This window comes from Meleagris gallopavo, chromosome 8 (genome assembly GCF_905368555.1).
Source record: "Meleagris gallopavo chromosome 8, MGAL_WU_HG_1.1, whole genome shotgun sequence".
Taxonomy (NCBI): domain Eukaryota; kingdom Metazoa; phylum Chordata; class Aves; order Galliformes; family Phasianidae; genus Meleagris; species Meleagris gallopavo.
In genome coordinates, this window is record NC_139411.1 from 16387951 (window position 1) to 16415738 (window position 27788).

General features: G+C 44.0%; 1 protein-coding gene and 1 non-coding gene across 2 annotated transcripts in view; both read left to right on the plus strand.

Moving 5' to 3' along the window:
* The window catches only part of LOC104911954 (uncharacterized), a 314625-nt gene that overhangs the window by 6365 nt on the left and 280472 nt on the right, over positions 1-27788 (plus strand). The window lies entirely within an intron of this gene.
* On the plus strand, positions 25177-25248 carry TRNAE-UUC (transfer RNA glutamic acid (anticodon UUC)). Its single transcript has one exon. It is a non-coding gene; the product is annotated as a tRNA-Glu (tRNA).

Here is a 27788-nt window from a genome sequence, read left to right on the forward strand (position 1 = left end):
TTTCACTTGGAAAAAGTGTACAGAGTAACATTTGTAATTCTATTTTGAGGGTGAATGGATGATGGAGGAAAGAGATGGTGTTCAGACTTTCAGAAGAGCTTGAGGTGGATCATTAATGAATTTTGTAAGGAAAAATGGTGAAGAGGGGAGCTAGGGTTTTTTTTGTTTGTTTTTGTTTTTCCCCAAGATACTTTTACATTGGTCTTTTTCATAGTTTCTCCACAACTGGCTCTGAGTCGCTCTTGCATCTTTGCTATGGCTCTGTGCATGCTGAGTATCCACAGTTATTCCAAGTCCAAATATACCTTGCTTATGTCTGCCCCATGTGGGAGTGGAAGGCTGAGGCCCAAGCACACGCCAGCTGCCTGGCGTTCTGTTTTCCTGCAGGGTTGGTTATTTCCACCAGTAGGGTGGGAGCTGTGGCACACACCAGCTTGCTCCCTGTGCTCTGCGGCAAATACCTCTGGCTCATGCGAAATGCAGCTGGTCTTGCTTTCTAGCTCTTCTCTCCAAAGAGTACTTGGAGTTCTTGACTCTCCTGCTGAATCTCTGCTGGACTACACGAGTTTATAGCTCTTTCTGGATAAGTTCTACATGCATATCTTTCTCAATTATTTATTACTCCATGGGAGCATCTAGAATGACCCATGCAAACAGCATTGGATTTGAGAAACACTTAAGATCTCTTAAAGCTCAAAAATTACTGGATAGGGCAGGTGGAAAAACTGAGATAAGGGAAGCAAATAAGAGAGCAAAGCAAATGGCTTGCTTACTGTCAGAAAGCTGTTGCTGAATTTGGAACTGAATCTAGATTGCACAGTCTTGTATGGACATATTTAATCCCAATGACGCTCTTCCCTTTTTGGCTCCTTAGGTGTAGAACACATAAGGAAGTCCTCTCTGTTTCAAGCCAGTGCTAGAGTGAACAACAGCACTGAAGTTAAGGCTGTGTGGCTCTTGGGCAAAATGTTTTCTAATTGTTAGTCTTTGAGATCCAGTTCTTTGTTTGTTTTGTTATTGTAGTTGGTCGCTGTGATTTAAGGAACAAATTTGTACTTCTGTTTTGAATCCTTAAATTCTAAAAACTGGATAGCTGTAACTTTGAAGGCAACTTTGTAGTAGTTATTTGCCTCCATGCTTAGTATATATAACTATCTTAAGAGAGCTTCCCTGGCTTTAAGGCTTTAGTAGTGCTATTATTCCACTTCCGCTGGTGAGGAACTGAGGCACAAAGACAATAACAATACTGGTGAACTTAAACTGTCAAATGGAAATGGAGTGGGGGTTTTCTGGTAAGTTCAGGAATCGTTTTGAATATGAAAGCTGGAATCTTCTGTACAAATTTAAACATGCTTCATCTTTTAAAAATTGGAGTTGTTTGTCAAAAGCAATTGCTCTGGAAAGAAATATTTTGTTGTTCTAAATCTACGTTTTCAGTCTAAAAAACATTTAAAAAAAAATCCAAGTAGCTGAGGTCCCTAACAGAGCAGATGTGGGTAAGCTGCATCTTTTGCCACTGGGCCATTTGCAGCCTGTATTATTATTCTGTGTTGCAGCCAGTATTACTATTTAGTAATATAGGGGAAACCTTAAGACTTGCACCAAGCTTTTCAAAGAGTTTGATAATCCTCTGGGGGGAATCAGCATAGCTGCTCTGATGTCTGTGAGGTCTATGTGACAATTTGCTCACAACTGTGCCACAAAGCTGCATTTTTTTTTTCTAAAACAAGAAAGGCACAGGAAACTGTGTTATAAGCCAGGGGAAAATTCTTTTAGTTGTTTGAAAACATGTTTTGTCTTCTTTGTCTTGAAATGCTTGCTTTTTGGGGGAGGGGGGAGAAGTTACGATTAGGGGGGAGGGAAGGTAGAATTTAATGACATCTCAACAGAAGCAATGCAGCTTTGAGTTTAAAGGGGCATATATTTCATATTCAGAACATCAGATCGAATCATTTAGGCTTCCAGAAAATTAATTATTCAAGGCTGAAATAATTTGGGAAGATGTGCAGTCAACACAAACCTGCACTTTAAGTCAATTGCTCCGTCAGCTTGGGCCACTCTACAGGAATTATCCAATGAGCATGGTAGGTTGTGAAACTGGAAAGGGGTCATTGCAGCCCTAATCTAACTGTACTGATAGTGAGAGAGTTTTACCTCTAATGGATTTGTCCCACTTCAGAAATCAGAAGTCAGACTTAATAGCAGGTGTATAAGGAGGTGCACAGCAGTGGGAATGTTGCACTGTGAGAGCTGTTTGTGTTACAGGGAAACTCACTGAATTGTTGTGATTTCTCAGTCTTCTGTTGGCAAACAGGTTATTGTAACTGATTTAAACTCACTGCTGGCAGAATTTGGTTCTAGTGGTATCCAGGTACACCAGGACTGAATTATTCTGCAGTTTCCATGGTTTTTAAACTCAGAAGCACTACTGGCTTGTATAGTGTGGTCTATTGCATACCACAAGCATAAAATTTCTACCGGTTATTTAAGCCTAGTAAGGTACATTTTGAAAAAAGGCATTTTTTTTCTATCTGGAAACTTCTAGGAAATGGAGAAAATGGGAAGCTTGCTCCAGTGATCAGCTGTTCTTTTTGTTGAACAAGGACGAGACTTTGGTTCTGTCTTTAATTGTGTCACTAGCTGTGGCAGTCAGACTTCTTCTCTGTGCCTGATTTCCCTGCCTACAGTGTGAGGATATAGGGTATTTAATCTCATCTGGAAAGATGCTTAAAATCCACAGCAGATAAATGTGGGTACGATGTCGCTGCAATTGGAGCTCTCTTATCCTTTTTTGGTCTTCTGTTTCCAATGTCGCCTTTCCAATCTGTATCTCTGATATTTTTGGCTGAATGCAATAAATGATGCACTGACCTACCATCTTCCAGTTGTATCTTCTAAAAATGCTGTGTTTTTCTTACAGAAAGATACAAATTAGAACAATTTTAAATAAAATTGCATGCACTTCTGAAGAAAAAATCCAAGTTTGCTGTTTGACTTGTCTGTAATTTAGTACTTCAGGAGTGTGTTTTGTTGGTGTTATTTGTGTAACTGTAATGAGACAGAAGGATGGGAAGGTTTTCTCCTCCATTTTACTTTCCAGCTTTCTTTTGGTAATTACTGTAGCAAATCTGTCTGCTGAGGATCTCAGCTGTGCCGCCTTGGCTTCAGGGATACTCATGGCAATGCAGATTTTGTCTCAAAACACATTGTTTCCAGTGCCAATATACAGTGGTGTGTAGGATTTGTGTTTTTTTTTACCTGGGAGAGAACGTGGCCTATAGTCTGGGACTTGGTTCTGTGATGCCTCCTGTTCCAAGCCAGGCTTTGTTGCTCTCGCAACCAGTACAAGAGAAATAACTGAAGGTGTCTTTGCTGATAAGTTTTAGGGACAGGGACCAACAGCTGGAGGTTCTGTGAAGCAGGGGCCCTTGTACAAAAGGGCGCAGGGATTATAGACACGTTGTTAGAGTTCAATGTTATGGTCATATGTACCTTAGAAGTGAGATGGAAAGAGTCCATTCTACAGCAATGGAGGCCCCAGCTTCCAAGTGAGATTACTATCAGTAGCAGTGTCGTGGGCACAGATGTTCAAAGTAATGTCTGAAAGGCTCGGGAAGGGAGTGCAACCTCTCTGCTGATTCTCTTGGCTCGGCATTTTATTGGCTGCCAGGATCAGTTTATTCTCTGCTGTTTTCACGAGCCATGCGAGTGTTGCTTGCACACCTCTGCAGACCTGGAGGTGCAGGCTTTGCTGTAGGCTGGCCTCTCTTGATCCCAAGCAGGATGCCATCAGCGTGCTTGTCCCCATAGCAGTCTTGCTTGCCTCTGTGTCTTGGACGTTGGTAGAAGGTGCTGCCTTCCTGTACCTTCCTGGTGCTCCTAGAGCGATCCCACCTTTCCTGGCAGCGGAAGGCTGCGTCCCCTGGGGCTCGTGCATCCCGCCTGGCCAGCACTTGCCTTGCCTGGTGCTGCCCCAGTGCAGCAGTCAAGCGACACCTTAATAAAAAGCTTTCCTCTCTTATCTCCTCTCTGCTGCTGTGTCACTGGGCTGGGGATCGGGTTCCCATCTCTTTCACACGCACACCTGGTCATAAAACACTGGGTTTGTTTTTAACCTCAAACCAGGGAGCTTTAATTAAAGAGACAGTGACCTCTTTTATGAGTTTGCTTGCATAGGGTTTCAGGGCTATTGTCACATAGAGCTCACATAACAGAGAACCGTTGCACAAAGCTCCATTTACACATCTCTCCGTGGCTTTTTCCTCTCTTTTTGTTTTCCAAACGCAGAAGGAGGTTGTTTTCTTGTTTACCCCTAGGCGAGGTTGTCTCTCCTGCTAGTATCCTATGGCTAACAGTCTCTTTGAAGAGAGCCTACCTTTCTTACTAACAACATATAGGTGCCATTAGGCTTGGAGAAATGTTATTCTTTAATCCGTCCAGAAAATCATCTTCCTGTCTTTAAAATTGTGTGTTATGAATGGCTAGTTAAAAGAGATCTTACCCTCTATTCTCTTTAGCTACTTCTCAGGGCTCTGAACTGGGATTTGTGTGTTTTCTAAGACAAACACTTCTCAGCCTTTGCTATTGTATTTACCTGTATTCATTAACTTTCAGTGCAGTAACTAGTCAACAGCAACACATCCACTTTGATAGACTCGAGAATGAATGTATATTTAAAAAAAAAAAAAGAGTTGCACTGGGTCAGGCAGCAAGTCGTAATTTTACGTAGAATAGTTTTATGTGCAGCTTACAGGAAAATCTTTACTGCTACAGACATAAGTGTTCAGATGCACATGTATCTGAAGATGCACACACACAAAGATAGGTGTATGTAGACCAGAACTTATTTGGAGTGTGCAGACTATTGAAAGAGACTATCGTGCTCGGATGAAGAGCCAGGACACAGAGACAAGCAAACAAGTAGTCAGTGAAACACAGAATTACACAAGATGTGCACACAGAAGGGGAAAAAAAAAATGTGGAAGAGTGTAGGTACCCTGGAGGATGTCTATGCATAGAGCTTCAAAAGCAGATAAAAAGATAAATCCCCTGGAAAACAAACGTGGGGAAATATGCACGTGTACACTTGTGCTTGCATGCTTCTCTTCAGAGATCAAAACTTGCAGGTGTGCATGTTTAGTCACACGCTGGTGTGTATGCATGAAATCTGGACATCCGTATGCATGGTTGCAAATAAATGCTCATGCACAGCCCTGTGAAGATAAACCTGTGTATTCCCAGTAACTGTGCCATCTATAAGTTACTGTGGGCACATACAGCATGTTCAGATGCTGGAAATTCGACTGAATATTGCCGCACCTTTGCTTTCAGTGGCATTTATTTTAAGAAAAAGCTCACTAATAATGTAAGAAATTACACAGATTAGCTGCAGAAATCATAGCTTTGAGAACAAACTTTGAGAACTTAGCTTTGAGAACAAACTTTCAAAGTTGTAGATCTCTCCTGATAGAAATACAGTTGTTGTTTTTTACGTATATGAATACAAATGTGCTTAGACACAAATATACCACACACACAGACCCTTAGACACACACAGATCTACCCACGTCTATGTTCATTGAGAGAGACTCACTCAATATCTGTGTGTGTGTGTTGGGAGAGGGTCATAACCTCCTCCATTCTTCTCCTGAAGGGGTTTGGATAATGAAGGGAAAAGAAATGAGGCCTGGGGCTAATTTGTAGTGGCATTTCCTGGCCTCTCTTCTGCCAATGAAGCTCCGTTTCATCTTTAGCCTTATCAATTCTGCAGTCATGTGGCTTTCCGCTTGGACGCCTCTGTCTCTTCACCCTCCTCCCCAATCTCCGATGCTAATGGAAACTTCGTTAATGCCATTAATCTGCTGACCAGGACAAGTCAAAAACATATCCGCACAATCTGAGCCAGGGCTGCAAGTGTCCTGGGGCTGCCAAACAGAGGCACCCCGTGTTCATTGCATTCCTAAAAGAGCTTCATATTGATTTATTTCTTTCTTTATTTTTTTTTTTCCTCTTCTCTGCTTTCTTTCCTGGACAACGTAACATTCTTCAGAACAGGCACCAAGTAGATGGCCTTTTCTTCTTGATCCTTCGTCATGGACATTTTTTCAAGAGTCCTCTTCCTACTCTTTCCCAAGCTACTGTGCTTATCTCTTCTTTCAGTGCCCTTTCATTGGAGCATTCTTTTTGCCTCACTCTGCCTTTGGGGGACTTGTTACTAGTATATTTTCCTTTTGCTTAATAGAATTTTGTAACTAACCAGATGTTCTGAGAGCCTACTTGAGTTCTACTCTACCTTAATGTTAGCTGACAGGATATGAGAAACTGTTTCACTCCAACCACTATTGCTTATTGCTAGAACAGTTTTCACCAGTTCTGTACTTCTAGAGCTATGCTATTGGGATGCCTTGCCTTCTGAAACATTTTGAGCTCCCCAAAAACATTGCTGGGGAGTGAGAACATATCACCACTCTGCATTTTAATAGTATGCTGTATTTTGTAATGCTTGACCATTACTTTCTGTCACTGCTAAGCGTAATTTTCAGTTACGTACCATTCTTCTAGATATGACTTTAGCTTTCCCTGCCAGTGCAGCACATCTGCAGCAACTTCCAGCTCTGAGCAATGACTCACTGCCTTCTTATGCTGCAGTGTAATTCAGTGGCTGAACATGTGGAAGTTCCACGTGTCAGGATTATACTGGCTGATGACTCACTCAGAAGAGAAAATAGGCTCTGTTTGTCTGATACTTGTTTTAGGAGAAATCTTCTGTGATAATCAGAGTTTGTAGTCAGCTCTTGAGAATGTCAGGATGTTGAGTGATCTGTATTTGATCTAGGAATCTTTGTATACATAAATGAAATAGTGACAATGGAGGAGGAAAAGACAGCTAGGAAAGGCATGCCATCTGAGTTGCGACACATGGATATAGTTGAAAAAAAAGAGCATAAAATTGATGAAAATAAGGAGAGAAGTTGGCAGTTCAGAGTGAGCTTTGATGATGTCAGGCTAAATCTGGAATGATATGGAGTGTGACAGGAGGCTGAGCCTTAGTTGTTACCTTCACGTGGGCATAACAGTATAAGGGGATTGTTTTACATAGATCCAAGACAAAGAAGCATCAAGTTCTTCAGCCCTAGCAGCAGTTGAAGTCAAAAGTTCATTCTTGTGTGTGAGGATGTTTTGAGTACAGAGAATGTCTGTCCCTTCCCACCAGGCAGGATATGCTCCACTGCACAGATCATCTTCCTACTTCACCCAGGTTTGGGCTGAGGTGTGCTTTTTCATCTTCAGGGAAGATGAATGCCTAGTATCAACTGATATACAAAGATCCATGCTGATTGGGCCATGCTTTTTGAGCCTCCCTGAGTGAGAGGTGAGGAAAAAAGGAAGAGAGAGTGCTACCTTTTTAATGTAAAAGAAAAATAAATGCAGCTGGGACACTGAGTGCCCTCACATCTCTGGTTAGATGAGTTGGAGAGTATCTGTAAGCCCCAAACCAGTACCTTCTGCAACACTTTCAGAGCTCCAGTGAAAGAGAACTGAAATCAACTAGTTGTCATAGACTTAGCAGTGTCAGAGCAGTTAAGAGTGCATACAAAAATGCTAATTTTAACTCAGCTGTTAACTTTCCTTTCTTCATATTCTGTGACTAAAGTTTTGAAATGAAAAAAAGTGCCCCAGGAGATGCTTGTAGAATTTTTTTCCTAAGCATGCCTTAAGGAAAGGTAGGAGTACCTAAGGGAATGTCTGGTGCAGAGCAGAGATGGCTGGACTAGATGATCTTGGAGGTCTTTGCCAACCTTGGTGATTCTGTGATTCTAATAGCAGACCTGTGATGCTGCAGGGGTTGTCTTGCTCTGCAGTCTGTGCCACACGCATGAAAGGAATGACTGTGACACACTGTCCTGTAATAGATTCACTCTAGGGCAAAAATCTGCAAGGAAGCGGATATTTTGTGTGCACCAAGCTGCTGAGTTCCAGGAAGCATCTTAATGCAGAAGCACCAGACAAATAAGCCCTAGCCTAGATATATCGTTGTCCTGTCTGATGATTTTTGGCAAGCCACTTCATCTGTTTGAGCTTTTCCAGTTCGCTCCACACGTTACAAACTTCCAAGTAAGAAAGCATTTCTTCCTATGTGTGCATCAGTAAGGGGGATGGTCCTCATCTTGACTAGTTTCTCAGTAGTACAACAACTTATGCTTCCCTATGACAGGAACTGTGCATTAGACTGAGAAGTGAAAGGTCCTTTGGACTTCTGTTTGGTGCCAAGAAATAAATAAATTCAGCAAAGCCTGCATTAGCTGCCTTGGGTACAGGGAGCATCCCAGCTGTGGCAGCATAGAGCCTATCGAGGTTAAATTTGGATCGTGTCCTGATGCAGCCTTCATGCTGGGAAAGAGGTTTAAATGTCCATGCTGTGCATCTTCTGACCATTCCTATTTGAATGCCACTGTATGCACAAAACTTCTGCTGCCCACTGGTCTCGGTATGCTCTAACCCATCTTCTGCTTGTTCTTTTCTAACTGCTAACCTGATAAAAGCTGTCACACTGCTTTGCAAGTTCTTTTCTGCTTCAGTTTTGCCAATGTTCCAAATGACAGTGAAGGCAGTTTTTCAGTGAAACAGTGTTTGGTTGTGGTCGTGATGCTCTGAAGATATAGAGTAGCTAAGGTTTTATAGGTTGAAATAAAGTCAATATACCCACTGGTTTAAAACACTTTTTTTCCCCTAACTTGTCTTGTGGTTTTTGTGTTGTTTTTTTTTTTTTTTTTGTCACAAGATTAAAAAAAAAAAGCGTTTTAAAATTAAATCCATGGAGTGGTGATCAGGAGATACAACTCTTGTTTCTGGTTCTATTACAAATACTCATTTTGATTGTGAGAAGGCACTGTCTTTGCATTATCTTAACTTACAGTGAGGAAGGTAACAATTGTCTCTTTCAAGCTCTGTTGTCTTGTCCTGTGTAACTCAAGGTTACCCATTGCAGTGTCCATTTGTAGTCTGTGAGCCACAGCCTGGGTTGATGAGCTCTTCCCGTCATGGTTAATTTTGTCCTGTTCCCCCCTTTCTCCCCCCCTCATTTTGTGCAAGCTGCATGGACTTCTGGATTTAGATCCAAGGACTGGAAACTCAGCCATATCCAAACACCTTTTAACCTTATCTTTTAACTGTGATGGTGTAGATCTTGATGCATTCTGATGTTAGTGTGCTTCTAAATTACTGAGGGAAAAAAACCCCATAGCATAGCGTAACCACGCACTCTCTTTTCCGCCTACCTTTATGATACTGTTTTCTTTGCTATTCTCTCATTGTAAAATTGGTTTCGTTCTACTGGTAAGTGTCCTGTGAGTCATCCTTAAGATTTCCAGAAGATGGAAAAATACAGTATTTTGGTGTGCACATCAGTTCCTGATGGTAACTGCTGCAAAGATATGAAGGTTTTTTGCTCTGAAGTCAATAATGATGGAATAAATTCTGCAGAGTGGCCTTGCCTAGAAACATTTGTGCATACCAGTTCATGGCAAGACAAAACCGACAAGACTTGTTTCAAAATACAGTTCTGTTTTTAATACAGAAGGCAGAGAATTAACAATTCCCACAAACATAAGTGAATCTGTTTAAAAACCCTTGCAGTCAGCAAGGGAAGAAACTTCTCTGCTTTAATGAAAGCACAATAAAAAGTAATACTTGCAGAGTTTATTTAATTCAAGGATCCCAGACTCATTAGACAACTGATGACATAAAGAATGTTATTCCACTCTGATTAGTAAGAATCATGTTTACTACTTATGAAATGCAGATGCTTCTAGGATGAGCTGCTGAAGGTTTTTAACTTTGAAAGTCCCCCACAAACTGAGGGGGAAGGGGAAGGGAGGAAAATTAGGACAGGGAAAAGAGGACAGAAAGGATTCAGCAGAGGAAACGAGTAATCATTCTTACAACCCTTGCCAAAGATGTTGCAAGAACCTCTGTTTTACAGTCCTGCCGAATGGTGCCTGCTGCTTCCAGTCGGGGACACCAGTTCACTGCTGACCTGGGCTCTGGCACCAAGCACTGCTTTGCTGATTCTGCTGAATGCAACAAGGCTTCTCTTTGGAGGACTGCAAAGCAGTGAGCCCGCTAGTCTTACTTATGAGAGCTGCCAGGAGCACAACACAAAGTGTTCAAACCATGCTGCTTGGCTTGTGGGTGCTTAAACAGCAGGATTGAAATCCTGCGCCCTCTGTTTCCCCAGAAAGGTGATGGCCTGATGCCACCAACTTGAAAGGGAGAGTGAGTTTTTGCCCTGTTTCTGCAGAGGTCGCCAGGGGAGTGGTGGTCCTTGTTTCTGGGAACTTGTGGTAGATTTTAGTTTCCTGTAAGAAAGCTGACTGGATTGGAGGCCAAATACTTAAATCTGTGGTAGAAATCTTTGTCCTGAAAATCATGTAGACCAAATTATAGGCTTTGAAACTGATAGATGAAGCCACGGTAGGCTATCTGCATCCACTCCTTGGTATCCTCTCAAACTGTAATTTGCCATGTCATCATTCTTGCTCTCCAGCACAGACATACAGAGCTGAAGTTGGAGAGCTATCAGTTTGCTATTCTAGATGCTTGGGAATTCTTGATTTAAAAACAGGCAAAGCAAGTATTGTTAAATGTGTTTTACAAAGTGCATAAATGTCTGAGTTAGATCACAATTCATGGCTGATTTTTCTGCACCCAGTGCCTCAAAGCTGAACTCATGCATTCTCTAAAACTTCAACTGATAAGCTCTTCAGAGGCACATCTGCTTTGTGAATGGACCTGATGATAAATAAGAGAAGTTGAAAGTTGACACTGCAGCAACTGCTCCAGGTGACTGTTCTGGGCATCTTGTGGCACTTTCCTTCTCTGTTCTGCTCAAATCCACCTAACTTGAGGAACTGTGGTTTGCAGTTCAATTACCTTTATGAAGTAAATGTGCTAGATGCAGCTTTTGTGCTCAGGATGACAAAATGGTGGTTGCTTGTTTCAAGGTCTTCTGAAGCAGGGCCATGAAGGAAACATTGTCCTTCTTCTGCTTTTATTTCACTGTCGTTTTAAGGACAGAGGTGGAGCAGGACATGGGATAAAGGCCTAAGAATGACTTCAGCATCCAGAACTCCAATCTGACCTTAAACCCACATGGAGAACAGTTGCCAGACACTTTGTGGTGCAAGTCTGGACTCTGTGTTCCATCTGACAGAGCAGCAGTTTAGGAATAAACACTCTCCCATACTTACGCCAGTGCTACCTTCTAACACAGGAAAGCTTTTGGCATAGGCACCAAACTGTCACTTTTGTGCCTGAGGGGGGAAAGAGAGGAGTCCTCACCCCGTCTTCCTTTTCAGTCAGTCTCCAGGAGTTTTGGAAGGGGCTTTTTACAAGCCCTCTTCTATTGTTGGCCAGGAGACAAAGGATGGAGGAGCTGGATTTAAGCATAATGACGTGAGCTCCTCCATGCAGAAAAACCCAGCTGAGAGACCCCCCCTGCTCCACACACACACACAAAAAAAGGAAGAAAGGGGGAGAAAAATCTTTGAAAATAACTAATTAAAGTTGTTTTAGCCTCTCTCTCTCCCCTCCGAGGGCGCCTAATCTCACAGGGGGCAAAGGGGGAAGAGAGGCAAGAGGAACAATGCAGACCATCCCCCCCACCCCCCGCTCTACACCCCACCTCCTGGTCTCTGAGGTTTTAAAACAAGAGGCCACTTTAAGTTAATGAGCTATCAGCTGACTGGGAGAAGTCTCTAATGAAGCCTGATGTTCACACATTCCCTGGCTTGCTGAATAGGCCTCTGCCAACCTCATAACTGTCAGAAAGTTTCATTCATAAAATCCGCATGCTGGGGGTGGTGATGGTGAGGGGGCAGGGAAGGAGCTGGGTGGAGATGGAATGGAGGTCTCCATGTGGAGCAGTTGGCCCCAGAGGCCAGACACATGCATGGCCAGCACTGGCAGTCTGGAAGATCCCAGGGACCCAGCTCCACTCCCCATTGTCTGGCTGGTAATTAGGAAGATCCTCCAGATGCTTTTGGAGGACGCTGAAGTCTGGGGGGATAATTAGTGAAGATTTAGAGCATGTTCCAGCTGTTATGTCACCAACTTTGCTAGGGTTGAAGGGGAAGATGATGGTGGGGAGCAGTGGGATGAAGCCTCCAGAGTAGTTCTGAGGCTTTGCTGTGTAGACAATACATAGCTGAGCCTCATGTCTTCTGGCATGGTGTCAGGAGCGGTGTGTGCATGTTTTTAGTGGGTGCTTGTGGAAGAACAGGAACACAGGGAAAATTCTGGAGGAAAAGGTATAATGTGTATGGAGGAAGGGAAAAAGCACGTTTCCTTTAATCTAAGTGTTAGTGATGATGATGCTTACTGGAGCTAATTCTCTTTGGGTGGTGCAGATGTTTTTGGCAGTAGCAGAGAAAAGATGCAAACATGGGGCAAAATAATATATTTTAGGAAAACAGCTGCCTTCAGAGGCTTGTTTGGAATAGAGTACTAAAATGAGTCATGAGTCAATGCCATTATACTTTGCTCAATAAAACCTCTGGCTTCCCATCTATTTTGTGCTATCATTGAAATTTTGTTACAGTAGTGTAGGAAACTGTGGTTCTTTGTGTATGGTGGAGGCAGTGCTGGGGAGGATGTAACATATTTGACAATAAACTGCCAGGGTTGTGGTATGGTTGAAGAATTAGGAAATATCTTTCCACTGACTGCTTTTATAGGGATTTTAATTTTCTTTTCCTCAAACTTGGTGGTTTGGTTACTGATTTATGTTGTGTTATAGCAGTACCTGAGCACTTTATTATCTTTATTTGCTGCTATTCCCATTTCAGAAATGGGAAAATGGAACAAAGTTTAGGAGCAGAATACACAAAAGAGCTTAGACCTTGTTTAGTTTTCAGGCAACATGTTTGCAGGGCATTTCAGACATCTGAATTAAATATGGATACATACATACAAGGAAGCAGCACGTGGGGTGGGGAGCTGTGTGAGCTGAGGAGCGGGGTGGGATGTGTGGTTTGGCAGCTGGGTGCTTCCCTTGTGCTTGGAGAGAGATGCCTGTCTCCTCCTATGGTTCATAGCTGTGGATGTCTTCCTGCTGAGGTCTGCTTTCCCTGGTTCTGAGTACAGGACTCAAAACTGTGCTGTAAATGCTGGGTGATTAAGTCTTCCTAAGTCACTTCTGTTGAAAATCTTCTGTATTTTTAATGAATAATCAAATATTCCATAGAAGAAAGCTCTGCACTTATGTTGTAGGTCAAAGGCTATAGAAGTTACTGGGTTGAGGGGAAGGCAAACTCAGAGGAGAAAACTTGGCATAGCTAGGTACTCACGTGCTATACAGCAACTGATAGACACTGATCATTTTGCCTTCCTCCACGTGGTGAGCAAGGAGAGTCTTGGGAATGATGGCCTGTCCGCATCTGCCTGTCTCACTGAACGCCAACTAACGGGCACGTGGAGCTGGGCCTGACATTCTCTGTTGTTGTGCCACCAGTGGGTCTGATGCTAACGGGTTCTTTGGATTGGGTTTTCTTCTGCTCTGGCTTTTCTTGTTCTAGTTCAGGAATGCAGCACTAGCCAGGCCTGACCTTGGGTGGAGTCTGGATGGTCTCTACTTGTTATGTCTTTACTTATTGATTTATTTTTAGCTCTCTGTTGCTAGTTGTTCCTATAATTAATCGTTTCTTTAGTGGCTGGGTTGCAGGTTGCTGGCAGAGAAGGGACATATTCAGCGTTACCGGATCTCTGTTTAAGCCTACTCTTTCCCCTTCAGCACTGACTTGCCTCGTGGTAGTACCATTGTTCTTTCCTTGTGTTCTCTTACCCTTTCTTTATTAATATTGCCTCTTTAACCCTCAGCACTACCGTGCTTTTGCTAGTATAGAGTTTTGCTGACAAATCTCACAGTAGTACGTGTTTGTGGAGGGCTTGTTTTCTGTCACTCTGCTAAAATTTGCTTAGCAACTGGAGGATGGCTGGGCTCTCTGCAGGTGAAGGGCCCTCCTGCCTGCTTTAGACTCACATGGAAGCTCTCAGCCTGATCTGAGGGCTCTCCAGCAAGGAGCCACCAACATGCCCCACAGTGGAAGTCAGGGGAACATCTGCTGAAGGGTTTGTTCCAATCAGGTCAGAGATTTGCTTGCGTACTGGCAAAGAAGGAGGGGGGAGCAAACAGACAGTGAACAGGTTCAGATACCGGATAAACTCTGCATCTTGTGCTGCATCACGGGTTGCGTTTCCTCTGTACATGAGCCAAGAGGGACCACTTGCTTTACCAAGCTCTCATGTGAGCACTCAACCGACACAAGAGGCTCTGCTCTTTTCCCCTTGGGGGATGCTGGAGGCAAGAGCTCTCAAAGGCTAAAGAAAACAAAACAATGTTTGCTTAGCTGTAGAGCAGAGTGTGCCTTGCGTAAATTGTGCTGGGGCCTAAAAGTGCTTCAGAAGTGAAGTGCCTCTGAAATCAGCTTCCCAAGATAAATGTGAGGCAGGGTGATGGCATTTTTGTAGATGGTGGGCTTTCCCATTGACTTACTTCACGGTGAGATTTTGGGTGCTTTGGGTCTCAGCTCCAAGAAAAAAATGACACAAAGTGTAAAGTTTTCCCAGTGAAGAAATGTTCCTCCCATGGTTCTGCCAGTTCTGCTCCTTGCAGAGAGCTAACAAAAAAATTACTCGTTGGGTGCTGGTCAGGGGGCAATGGCTTTATTTGTGGGAAGGAGGAAAAGGAAAAGGGTGCTCTGGGAACTTTGACCCAGTGGCAAACCCAGCAACCCGTGGATGGAGCAGAGCCATCAGGGAGGGAATGAGAAACATTCTTTACTCCCTGGAGCCGGATCCAAATGTAAAAGGCACTTGCCAAATCCTAGAATGTGTTTCAGGTGGGACAGAGAATAGTCCGTGTTTCTGTGGCCCCTGGCTGTGTTGCAGACTTTTTTCTCCTCTGGACTTGACCCATGAAAAATACAGGTCCTATTTCTAATTCCAATTTCTAGATATCCTTTGTTCAGTCACAGGTGTGCAGGCCAAGCTGGCACATGTCCAATGTAGTTAGTGAAGATGTAGTACCTGGCCTTGCATGCATTTGGTACTCTGCAGAAACCAAATTGATTGAGAATACAATGTTCCTAGTACAGTAGGATCAAAAGACTGCTTGCAAGTACAGACCTCCTGCAGCTTTTGTTTCTGTGTCTGGGTGGTTGACTGCAGTTTATCATCTGTATACTGAGAAGTCTCTTGATACACAAGTGGAATTCACTTCCAGCACGTGTCTCACTGCAACACTTGCTTTCCCCCCATCTCTTTTCAGAAATATAGCATCGTGCAGATGCTCTCAATTTCCAAGTACCTTATTTCTCATCATCAGGGCTGTTTTGATGAATTTGAAATGTAGTAATGCTGGCTGTTGATTATTGGCATCCGACATCTAGTGATCCTTACTGGAAAGAGGATATTAGGCTCAGAGATTCTCTGTTCATGGTGTCCTTCATCCATGACAGTAGGCCTGATACTACAGTAGAAGCTCAGTCCCTCTGTACAGGAAGGCATGTTATTGCACCATAGTGTGAAATCAGTTGTCTGATGTCTCCCGCAATTCAATTTACCAGGTGAGAAATGTCATAAAAATGATGAGGCTGGAAAGAACCAAAGCACCCTCCTTCTAATTCAAACTTCTTTTTGTGTGTGTGTGTGTGTGTTTGAAGCCTGGTGTGGATTTTCTGAACGGATGAAGGGAGTATTTGTAATGTGGTGCATTGGAAGCCTTGTGAAAAATAAAACGCGAGGTGGTAAGGAGTGGCTCAGAATAGGAAAAAACCCTTTGGTCTAACAAAAGAACAGTCTGTGTGATGGTAGCGTGGTATTTAGTTAGAGACTGTAGTCAGTCTGCAGATGAACAGCCTTGCTGGCATCTGCAGGTGGGTGTTCTGCTTATGCTTTACTTTGCTTGTGTTTGTGAATGAGTTCTGTCTACCACCTCACAGATGCAGAGGTAGCTGCCATTTGCAGCTGTTTTTATGCCAAAAGTACCAGCAGATCCCAATATTATGTAAGTACTATAAATGTGTGTTTTTAAAAAACAGTCCCTACAAAAATAATTTACAACTCACATGGGCACGACAGCCCTCATTTTAGAGAGTGGGAGAGTCTTTAGAGGTCATTAAAGATTAAGTGACAGGACCAAGATCTTACAGGAACCTGCACTCTGAATTACATCTGGAACTCACACCTCACAGGTTCAGAGCTCATGAGGGTATTTTAATACTTAGATAACTTTTAGAGACTCACTGACACACATTCATCCAAGGTAAACGTGATCTGCCATCTTGGGCCCAACCCCAGATTTGCTTTCATCAAGTCTAATTATGATAATGGTTCATTTAACCTCTCTGCCTCCCCCTAACTTCTGCTTTAAAGCAAAGGCACCGGCTGAGAAACCTTGGACTGCGTAGTTCCAATTTTAGCTCTGTCTGACTCATTTAATAATTTGGCCAGGTTGGTTTGTCCTTGACTCAGTTTCCCCACTGTCAAAATGGGACTAATAACATCGTCCTGCATTTTGAGGAAGGATTATGAAGATAAATTAGTTTTGGCTGGAGAAGAGTCCTGCAGGGCTAGCAGAATTAGAAGGAGACAAGCGTTCTCTCTGTTGCAAGTATTATCTATCACTTGTGCTTCTCACAGCCCTCTTTGACTTTTACTGGCCGTATTCTTTCTCCTCTTGCAAATTACCAGCATGTATATTGATCAGCACAGTCCCTCACACAGCTTATAGGGCCATCTCCCCATCGACTTCTTTGTCCTCAGGGGCTGATAGTTTGACAGTTGGGAGGAAAATCCTGCCTCCACTGGTCTCAACAAAGCCAGGACCTCGTCCCTGGTTTTCCACCATGAGTGCTGCCTCTTCTGTACGAAGGCTGGCTCCAGGGTCGCTCCTGCTGCCTTTTCTTAGGGCTCCTCTAAGGAAGAACAATCCCCTCCAGAAAATGCTGAGATGGCTTTAGAGAAAGGCAAAGTGGCGGGGAGGGAAGGGATGGTTGGAGAGGAAAAGCCAGCCCCACAACAATCTGACTTCTTCTAGAGAGGGTTAAGTACTCAATGCCTCTTACTGGGTCACTTAATGATGGATGGTAGTTAGTGGGGGTGGGGGAGAGCTGACTTCCAGCCCTGCATCACTAAACCGTTCATTAGGAAAAACACACACAATGGAAAATGGCAGAGGGGCTCAAGTGTCCAATTTCTCTCTTGAACTCTCTGAACAGGAGGCTCCAGTCAGGGGAATCCCTGCCACCCTTTCTCCCCCTCCTTCCCTGGCAGTTTCTTTATTAATTAACGGAGTTGGCTGGGGACGGAAACAGAGGACAATAATCAACATAGATGGGTCTGCAGACCTATTTTTAATAATGTGCTTTGCATCTGTCCTAATTGGTATGGAAACAGTGACCTGATTGGAACAACCGGGAGCCTCTCGGGGCCTTTCTTTCTTTCTTTCTCTCTCTGTGTTTTCTTTTTTGTTTGGTTGAAGTTTGACTTGGTGGGAGTGGAGAGGCCAGTGGATAAGAAATATAAAACCTAACCTTAGGGGCTGTTCGCAGGCTGGGGAGAGGGTTGGTTACTGGGGACATGGGGGAAGGGAGGTCGGGCAGCCTCGATTAGGAAGTTGGGTGTAAATGCCTCCAGGGCACACAGTCTGGCTGCCCAGAGATGCTGGAGCTGAGTGTGGGAAGGAAGGGGTACCAGCTCTCCTTGGGCAGTTCCCTGATGGGAAATATGATGGCTTTGCTGGGCGTGCCAAAAGGCAGCGTTGCTGCAGGGAAAAGAGGAGCACCCCAGGAGCCAGCTGATGTCAGGTCCCTACCCTGCCACATAGCGAGTGTTCATGCTGTGATGGGCAGCCTCTGTCTGCAAGAGTTTTTAACTTGAAATAGCTGGAGAGATGGCCAGATAAGGTCAGAAGGAGGCTTAGCAATGATGATGGCTTGGAACCATGGCTTCCTGAGTGCTGCTAGCTTCTCATGGGAATGCAACATCCTGATGGCACTGGGCAACCCCACAGCGAATGCTGCGTACTTACGTGTGCAAGGGACCATGCTTTTGTGGAATGAGGGGAAAAAAGCTTTGAATTCAATTGCAGTATGTTTTGTACACTGTGGTATCTGCATGTTTTATATCAGGGCGTAGTGTCATGCTCACACTGGTGCCTGCTGGGTGGGATCACAGAGGCATAGCACTGCTGAGCATAGGTGGCAGTGTGTCCACACGAGTCTCCATGGCTGCGCCGTCCTGGGACTGCCCAGGGCAGGAGATGGGCCTTTCTCCTTGTTTAACCAGCAGCGAGCTTCTGCAGGCCGTGCTGCTGTGTTTGCCCAAGTTGCAGCATCTGCGTGGTTTTGTAGAGTCTTGTGAGATCTGGGCATTTGGAAGTACACCTTTCTCCATGCAGCCATGACTTTTTGCAGAGCAGCATGGCAAGACAGTGAGCCCCTCACCATGGGAAGCACTGAGCACAGGGCCTGGGCTGGAGGACACGTCACCCAACAAAGGACCGTGTCAGGCATTTTTGTATCTAGTTACTGCCTTCCAGCTTCACTTTCTGTCCAAAGCTCACGTGTACATGTTCTCATCAACAGCTAAGGGAAAAATCAAGCCCACAGACTCAAGTCCTTATGAAGTTATTTCTGTATAGGTGAGGAAAGAAAATAGATGTTATTTAAAGCAAAGCAAAATGCTTGCACGAAGGATGGATAGAAGAACTCGCCCAAATGGCTCTGATTTGTTTCTACCCCAGAAATAGCTCAATGTCTTCAACTCTGATCAGTGTTTTTTTTTTTTTTTTTTTTTTCTTCCTATAATGCAGAAAGATTTGTTGTATAAGAATCTTAGTTTTCTTTTAAGGAAGCTTGGGGTTCATATGTGTGCTGTGCAGAACTCCAAGAAATCTTTTCATTGCCTTCAAAAGGATCAGAAAGAAACTGAAAATACAATCTCCCAAACATTTACTGTTATTATTAAACATAATGTATATTTGGAGCTTTGCTCCAGTCTGTTCTGGGGCCTCATGCATCGATTTGGGCGACTGCAGAAGCCGGAAGGACTGTGACATTGGTGAATTCAGGGTCTGCTCAGGGCTCGTAGGGCTGGGCGTCTGCTGCGTGTGCAACTGCTTGGAGAGGGGAAGGAAACAGAGAATAGAAATGCAGGGGGAGCAGGCTGTGAGCTCCTGCCTCTGTGCTGCAGGAGGAGTTGGCCGGGCCCCATGTAAATCAAGGACAAAGTTGACTAATTTCCTGGGTCGGTCATGGTGAAAATATCACATTTCATGGTTTGTTGCAGATTCATAGAAAAATCCTATTAAAACCGGGCAGATTACTTATACAATTTAAACAAATGATGATCAAAGATTATAACATGTTCTGTGAAGAATGAAAAGGAATAGAAATGAATGCGCATCTGCTGAAATGGGGCCGGGTGGGTTTTTGCATGCAAACCTGCTCTTTTAGCACCCCGAGAACAAGGTGGGGGCCGCGGGCAGCGCGGAGCTCCGCATCCCCTTCGGCCGGAGGCTTTCCGCCGGGCCAGGGGCCGCCAGGGGGCGCCGCAGGCCGCCTTTTGGCGGAGCTCAGGGCCGGGCCGCCACTCCGCAGCCGGTCCGAAGGAGCGACCCCAGGGAGGGGCGCGCCGTGTGCCGGGCTCCGTGCCGCACGGTACCGCCTGAGCGGGTGTCTCAGCCGGATGGATGGATGGATGGATGAATGAATGAATGGATGGATGCCTGCTCTCTGCTTAGACTCAAACTCCACGCCAACTCGTAAGTGTGTTACGCACTGCGTTGCTTGTAAGTTGCTTGGGAAGAAACACCTCTCTCCAAACCTAACAAAGCTTAGGCTGCCAGGTAAAAATGAGATATATCTCAACGAGGAAACAAGGTGTAAACTAGCAGTAAGCCAGACTGCTATTGATTCCTGCATAGATCTGTCTTCTAATGTCTCATCACAGTGAGATGTGCGAAACCTTCACCAACTGTGAAAGGCAACAACTGTACACTGAAGGAGAGAGTGCTTAGAAGAGTGCTTTTGTGATTCTTAAGGCAGAGATGAAATGAATATTTGCAAATGCATTTCCAGAGAAAAAGGTAGAAATTCTGGGAAATGAAGAATGATTGGCAAGAGCCCCATATTTACACTAGAGACAGGAAAGGGCTGTTGTTTTATTTTATTTTATTTTCTTTGAAGGCAGATTTCCACATTTGACTGTGAAATTACCTTTGTAGATGAGGCAGAATTTAGCAATTCCCTGTGCACGTCTGAGCATCCTATCCCGAACAGTAATCCTCATGAACACCACCATAGTGCTGTTCATGGTATGCTTGGCTTGAGAGTTAAGCACAGATTCATATCGGGTGGCATTGCCACTCATTTTTGCTTCTTCAGTTTGAGTGTGCTGACACAGAATGTAACTGTCACTCTTACACAAGGCTTGTCTTGTGCACTTCGTGTCTGAAGCCCTCTCAGGCAACAGGGACTAGATGATGGAACTAGATGATCTTCAAGGTCCTTTCCAACCCTAACCATTCTATGATTCTATGAACAGTGCCTGAGAAAGAGGCAGGAGCAGCTGCCTGGCCATTCAGTAGAGCACAATTGGATCTGCCGTTGATGGTTCTCACTTTATCTTTATGGGGTTGGCAGAATTCTCTGCTAAGCCTCTTTCTCCTAACTCATTCCTAACACCAACCTTTGTTCAGCTTCAGTTGCAGTGTGTGAATCTAGTTGTGTCTGAAATTTAAGGATAAGGTGTGTGAATTTACTGATCCCAGCTCTTTAGCTATCCATAGATCTAGGAGAATGTAGCAATAAACCTGCCTTTGCATGACATTCGACCCAGGATCCAAAACCTAGTGCCATCTCTAACTCCAGAACTGCTCAAAGCCCATGTAGCCATAGCTTCATTATAGCTGAGCACTGTGCATTCCAGCCTTCTGCCGTAGTTTTTTCTTTAAGGACCAGGTAAAACTAAGCACAAAGCCCTCCCACCCTGGTGCCAAGCCAAGCTATAACCAGCCTTACTGATCATTGTAACACAGGGCTGTAGTACAGCCTGGAAATGAAACACCAAATGTTTGACTGTCAGTCTGTTGTCTTATCACTGAGGGCCTGTGAGAGTTCAGCAGTGGAGGTAAGACACTTGCCCTAGGTGTGAGCTACTCAGTATCATTTATGGCTGAAGGAACTGTTATCTCTGAACATTAGTTAGGAAAAACTCGAATCTCTTGGGGCAGGCTGCAATCCTGCTGCAGCCTGGATACAATTCGCCAGTAAACTTGAGTGCACAGAATTGTATGCTGAATCTTAGTTCTAGTCCTAACTTTATTCCTGGCACGGATGATGGCCTAGGAATTCAGTTATGTCCAGAAGTTAATCAGAAGATGTTTAAATATGCTGATACCAATTTTACCACTTATCTTACCTCAAGTAATGATGCAATTCCAGCTCCAGCGTTGATCATGGCTCAGTAACCCCATTCTGTCTGACAATTAAAAATTGTACATTTTAGTCTGCTCATCCTTGGGCAGGTTGCAGAAACAAGCAACAAAAACTGTTTAGCAGAACCTCATTTCTGGAATGCTAAGCTGGAGCCTAATTGTCAAGCTAGCCCCGCCTTGACCTCTGCCCAGACACCAGTGGAAAATTAGGAATAAATATTTGACTGTAGGGACACCAGCTTTCATTCAGTTTTGTGAGTCTTCATTTACACAATTACCAGGGCTGCTCTGGATGTTGTGCCTCCTATTTATTTCCATGGAAACTACAACAGATACAAAGAGCACAGTAACACCATTTGATAGAGCAAATTCTGAGCTCCAAAATACCATTTTTCAGTGGTCACCACTATTAGCAGTGCATTTTCACCAGTGGTGAACAAGACCTGCATGCTGTGCTTGTAAATATTTGCCCCAGTGAGAGTGGCCCACTGTCAGCTGGAACACCACTGACTGCTGAAACACAGCATCCACCGTCTGACTGTGCTCACATCCACTGCTTGGTCTCTGTAAATGTTCAGCAAGCACTGATGAATGTCAACGGATGCCATTTTTTTTTTCGGCACGGAGAAATTCAGTGATACATCTTTGCTTCATATTCACTTCTGTGTCAGAACCCATTTTGTTAGATTGCCCCTGTGACACGTGCCAATAGAATGGAATGGAATATTGGTGAGAGTTCAATCTCTACTGCTGTAGCACCATCTCTGTTCTGGGCCAGCAGAACAAAATAGAGGCATTACTTTTCAAGCAGCTTTCATGCCTAGCATCTCTGTTCCAGTCTCTGTCCTCAACCCCATCCCTACTTTGAGCTTTAGGTCAGCTACCCAGGATCTGACATTCTCATCTCTTGGTATCAGAGCTTGGCTTTCTTTATGTTTGGCAGAGGGCAGTAATAAATATGGCTTTTCCAGATCCTAATTTTAGCTCAAATCCCAAATGTGCCATTGTTATACACTATATTCTCATTGCGACCAGACAGCCCCATTCTAGCTGTGCTAACCATATTTTCTCTTGCAAAATTCAGTAAATATCCTTTGCTGTATCCATATCTCTTTAAATCCTACTCCTAACAAAAATCCCAGCATTTGCTACAGTTCAAACATTTCCTCTTGCTTTAAAATTAAGAAGATATTTGAGTGTGCTGACACCAGAGTGCTGTGTCTGCACTGCCAAGGGAGAGCCTTGCACCTGGGATAAGGTCCTACCAAACCTGAGCTGAGTGTCTGTGATCGACTGCCTGTGTTTGGTGGTTTGGCTACAAAGAGCTGAAAATTCAGTGTTCCAGATACAAGTGATCTTAACCCTTGAGAGCTGTGCAAACGAGGTAGTTTTTGTGAGTTCAAAAGGAACTATGCAGGTTTATACCAGCTGATGGAGTACTGTCTGGCTGGCTACATACAGAGCTTTATGGTAGAAAAGAGTCTAATATTTCCTTTCTGTGAGAGCTGAAGAATTGTTATGCTAAGTACTATAATGCACGTAGAGCCTTGCCGAGTAAATGTCCAAACCTTTGTATAAACAGTGTGTTCCGTTGCCTCTATCTGTGAGTGCTCTGTGGGCTTGTGTAGCTTTCTGCTGGCTGGAGAGTGAGTTAGCAAGTGGGAATAGCATCTTGGGAATGTGGTGGGAGTTGTAGTGTGTGGATGTGGAAGCAGTGATTGCAAGTCTTTTGATTTTTTTTAATTTGACATCAAGTATGCTGGCATTGGCTGATCATGAATTGTTCCAGTGGTACTGATTACATCTGTGGCATGAACTGCTGCAGCAAGGATCTTGAGATATCAGAATTAAGGTAAAGCAGTAGATTTATAGAGGATTTCTTCTGTAGGACTGTAAATGTCTGTCTTGACAAAATGCCACCTGATGTACACAGTATTTGTAACTTAAATGCAGAATGAGGAAACTGGGCTGGATGGTAATTTGCTTGTACGTATTTGGGGAGCACTTTATTTTCAATAAGCACAGAGGCTTGAGTGGGAGAGGCTGCTGGTCACCTGCCTGTTCTGTGCAGGGCCAACCCATGGGTAGGTGATGTTACTGAAGGCGAAGGAAGGGGACGTGTGTGTTGAGCTGGAGAGAAAATGAAGGTTGCAGATAACTTTTCCAGCCTGGTACTGTGCATCTTCCATCAATTAAAACCAGTAGTGCCTTCCAGTAGCAAAGCAGTCCTCAAAGGCTTGTCCTTTTGCTGCGCGTGGAGAACGTGGTAAGGACCTCTCTCTTGGTGGAGCCAACAACCATCATGGTTGTTTGTAGTCTTAGCATCGTGTTCATTTCACGTTAATGGTGAGTAAAGCTGATTAGCTGCTGTTTTAACTGCAGGTAACATTCGTTATTGGCAGGAAACATGTTTCATCTGCATACCAGTTTCATGGGAGCAGTGGGGAACATTTCCTATTAGCATTTGTTGATGTGAAACATGTTTCTTGGTGGAGTTATGTTTGGAACTGGAAGAAGACTTGATGTTTTTATTCTTTATTCCAACTAGAAAAACTAAATCATGGAAAGCCCAGTAATGCTGTTTTGAATATTAATTCAAATGTATCCAAGATCAATGTCTGTCTTGGTATTTGCAATATGCATGTAACTACAGGAGCTAAAATCAACCTTCTTAATGCTGCCTAAAATATATATGTGCTGAATGCATATGCAAGCTGGGAGAAGAGGGGGTGAAGGTTAGCTCCAGGGAGCCTGGTGTTTGTCTCTGCTGCACTCTTGAGCTCTGCAGGGCCTCAGAAAGGGGCTGAGGTAGGCACATGTAAGCAGTGCGTGTCCTTTCCGAATCCTAGCAGTGGAACAGTCCTTCTCTTCTCCTGTATACCAAGTGGCTCTATTCATATGATTGTAGTTTTTTTTTCTTTTAAAATAGTTCAGTGACATGCCATAGCTCCATGTTCTCAGAAACATGAGTTTTGAAACTGCTAGAATAGTAAAACCTGCTTTATCAAGAAACATTTGTCTTCCTTTCTTTGCTTACTCATTCTTCTGTAAGCCCCAAGACCTGGTGTGTGCTCATCTGGAGTGAGAAGGACCCACTTATCTGGAATTAGTTTGCTCTGGGATCAGTAGGACAAGCCATGCTCTCCAAATGCTGAAGCCTTATATAGGGCTGCATCCTTAATAAGAAGCCACCTTTGGGTCAGTACCTTTTTGAAATGTTATCCGTGAGATAACCACGATCATTTGGTGCCACAGTAGTACCTTTTGTACTGCAGGATCTCAGAGCATACATGGAGTCATGCAGAGTTGTGAGGACAAAAGCAGTCGTGGAACTGTCATCAGTAGATACTGATAAGCTATCCTTAAGAAATAGAGCTTGTGCTGACCTACAAGGTGGAATTTACTGAAGAGTTTGCACGGGGAATAAATGACAGTTTTAGTGAGCAAGCAGAGAAGAATTCTATATTTGGTATAAATCAGAAAAAGAATTTTAGGATGACTGTCTTCATGTTTGCGCTGCAACTTAGTCATTCTAATGAAAAACACCTTTGCTTGCCCTGAGCTATAAAAAATTCCATAAGGACGTTGTTTTACTACTTATTTGATAGAAGCAGTGTCTTGACACTTAGCAACCCAGAAGCTGAATTGTTTTCCAGTATTCATTTTCACCTCTTAGTGCTTCCCATATGGTCTAGTGGTTAGGATTCCTGGTTTTCACCCAGGCGGCCCGGGTTCGACTCCCGGTATGGGAAGGGTCTCCCTTTTCAAGGGGGAATGGTTTTAAACTAAAAGAGGGGAGATTTAGATTAGGTGTTGGGGGGAAATTCTTTACTCAGAGGGAGGTGAGCTCATGCACAGGCTGCCCAGAGAGGCTGTGGGTGCCGCCTCCTGGAAGTGTATAAGACCCTGCGCTGCCTGATCTGGTGGGTGGCAGCCCTGCAGGGGGTTTGGAACTGAGGGGGTCTTTAAGAGACCTTCCAGCCCATCCACTCTGTGATACTAAGGTTTATCTTGGGGGGAGGCCTCCTTGTGCATAAGGACCTTGTATGTACAGAACTCAGCCCCAGAGAGCCCTGCGCCCAAGTGTGACTTCTGGACAAATAACCTATTTCTGACTTTACTAACATAACATAATCGGGAAACACCCCCACCACATTCAGTGCTGCAGCCTCACTTACCACTATTTATTATTTGTACTGCCAGAATGCCAAGGATGTGTATTACCTATGAAGGCATCGCTGTGCTAGGCAACGTATGAATGCAGAACAAACAAAAGATGATTTCTTGCTTCAAGGCTCTAGCAGTCTGAGGCAGAAGATTATGACCTGATCAGATGATTATGACTGGCACCAGAGAAGCCAATGCATTTTCTACTGATTGAGCTCAGTAAAAACAAAAAGCGCAGGCTGAAGCACTGTTCCATTTGACTTATTTGGAGAGAAGAAAGAGTTAAAGAACATAACCACATGGAAAAAAAACCTAAACTCCTCTTCAAATAGTCCCAAGTGTTTGAGGAGGAAGGAGGAGAAGAAAAAGCAAGAAGAATCTGAAGCTCAGATTGCCTTGTTTTGCAGTCATTTTTCCAGGATGTACTGGAGATATTTTATGCAATAGCACATTGTTTGGGAATGAATATTTGTTCACTGAGATATGACTCTCCCATGACAGAGCAGTGAAATATTTCGCTTGTTGGCAGCAGATTTCTGGCTGTCTAAGTTTTTATTAGTGCAGGTTTCTCTGTATGAGCATAGCTATTTATCTAGCAAGCAGGGCCAACAGATAGAAAGTTGAAGAGGGAGCCAGAACAGTCCTAAGCTATGTCAGTCGATAAAACCCCTGCAGGGAAAATTTCTACAGAATTGGGCCATGTGCCTGAGTTGGGGGAAATGCTGTTACATTTTTAGGTGCCTCAATACCATGTACTTCTACAGTTCTTATGTAATGCAGCTGAGGATGTGTTGCCAGCTGCCAGGATTGGGTTGCAGATCTTATAATTCATGAGCTAGGAACTTTTCAGCAGAGGCTGCAGCAGGCTGCTGATTTTCTGTGTTGCCCAGCCACCACCAGAGGTGGTTAGACAGTTACCTCAGGGGGCTGCAAATTACACCAACATGTGGACTGCTACTCTAGGCTCGTTGCATGGTGATGGTGAATGTGTAAGAAGAATACAGACATCCTGCATCTATAGATCAAGAATTTGGTTGTGATTGTTGTGACTAGAGCACACAGAAGAGGTACTCTGACAATGAGAGTTTGGCTTGAGATTAAACTGGATCAGATCTGTGGGACCTGATCTTTAATTCATAATACGTGTATCTCTCTGAAGGTAATGCCTTCTATTTATTTCCATGGAAATGACAACAGCTACAAGGGGCGCAATAATGCTATCTGATAGAGCAACCACAAAGCACCATTTTTCAGCATAATTGCCACCATTAGCTATGCATTTTTGCCATTGATGAACAAGACCTGCATGCAGTGCTTGTGAACATCTGCACCAGGGGAGGTGACCCACTGTTGCTATTCTGAAACGCACCACTCACCACCTCACTGTGCTCACATCCACCGTTTGGTCTCCATAAACGTTCAGCAACCATTGAATGTCAATGGGTGCCATTTTTTTCTGCGTGGAGAAATTGAGTGACACGCCTTTGCTTCAGATGCTGTTTTGTCAGACTGTCCTTCTGCTGCCATCTGTCACACAACAACAAAATGGAATGGAATATTGGTGGGAAGGTTCAGCCTCTACTGCCATCCCACCAACAACTCCCTCCAGCATTCTGGACCAACATAATAAAATAGGAGGTGTTACTATTGGAACAGCCCTCAGCACATCTGGCTGTTGGAAGTAAGGAGACTCTTTACAAGTCAGAGAAGCAAATGGGACCAAGTTTTTTGAATATGTCATCCTGAAGGACTTTTCAAGTAGACATTTCATGGTGAACATCAAAAACAACCTAGAGGCATTTACAAGGAGCTCTGCTCATTCATAAAGGACATCCTGGGAGGAGGCGTAAGGGCATTGATACAGAGATGCACCAATTAGTAGAGGGTGTAAGAGGAGAGGTTGATAAGAGGTGGAGCTCTTTACCCAGAATGGAAAATATTGAAGTCCAGCCAGCTGTGAATGTTCTTGAGAGGGAAGACAAGCAGCTCCATTTTGCTGTGTAAAAGAAAGAAGCAGAGATCTGTGCTGGCAGGTAGGCTGGGGAGGGCAACTCTGCAGCCACAGGGCAGCAGAGCACGGCAAGGTTTCCAGGCCAGGGAGGAAACAGCTATAAAGCTTAGTAGT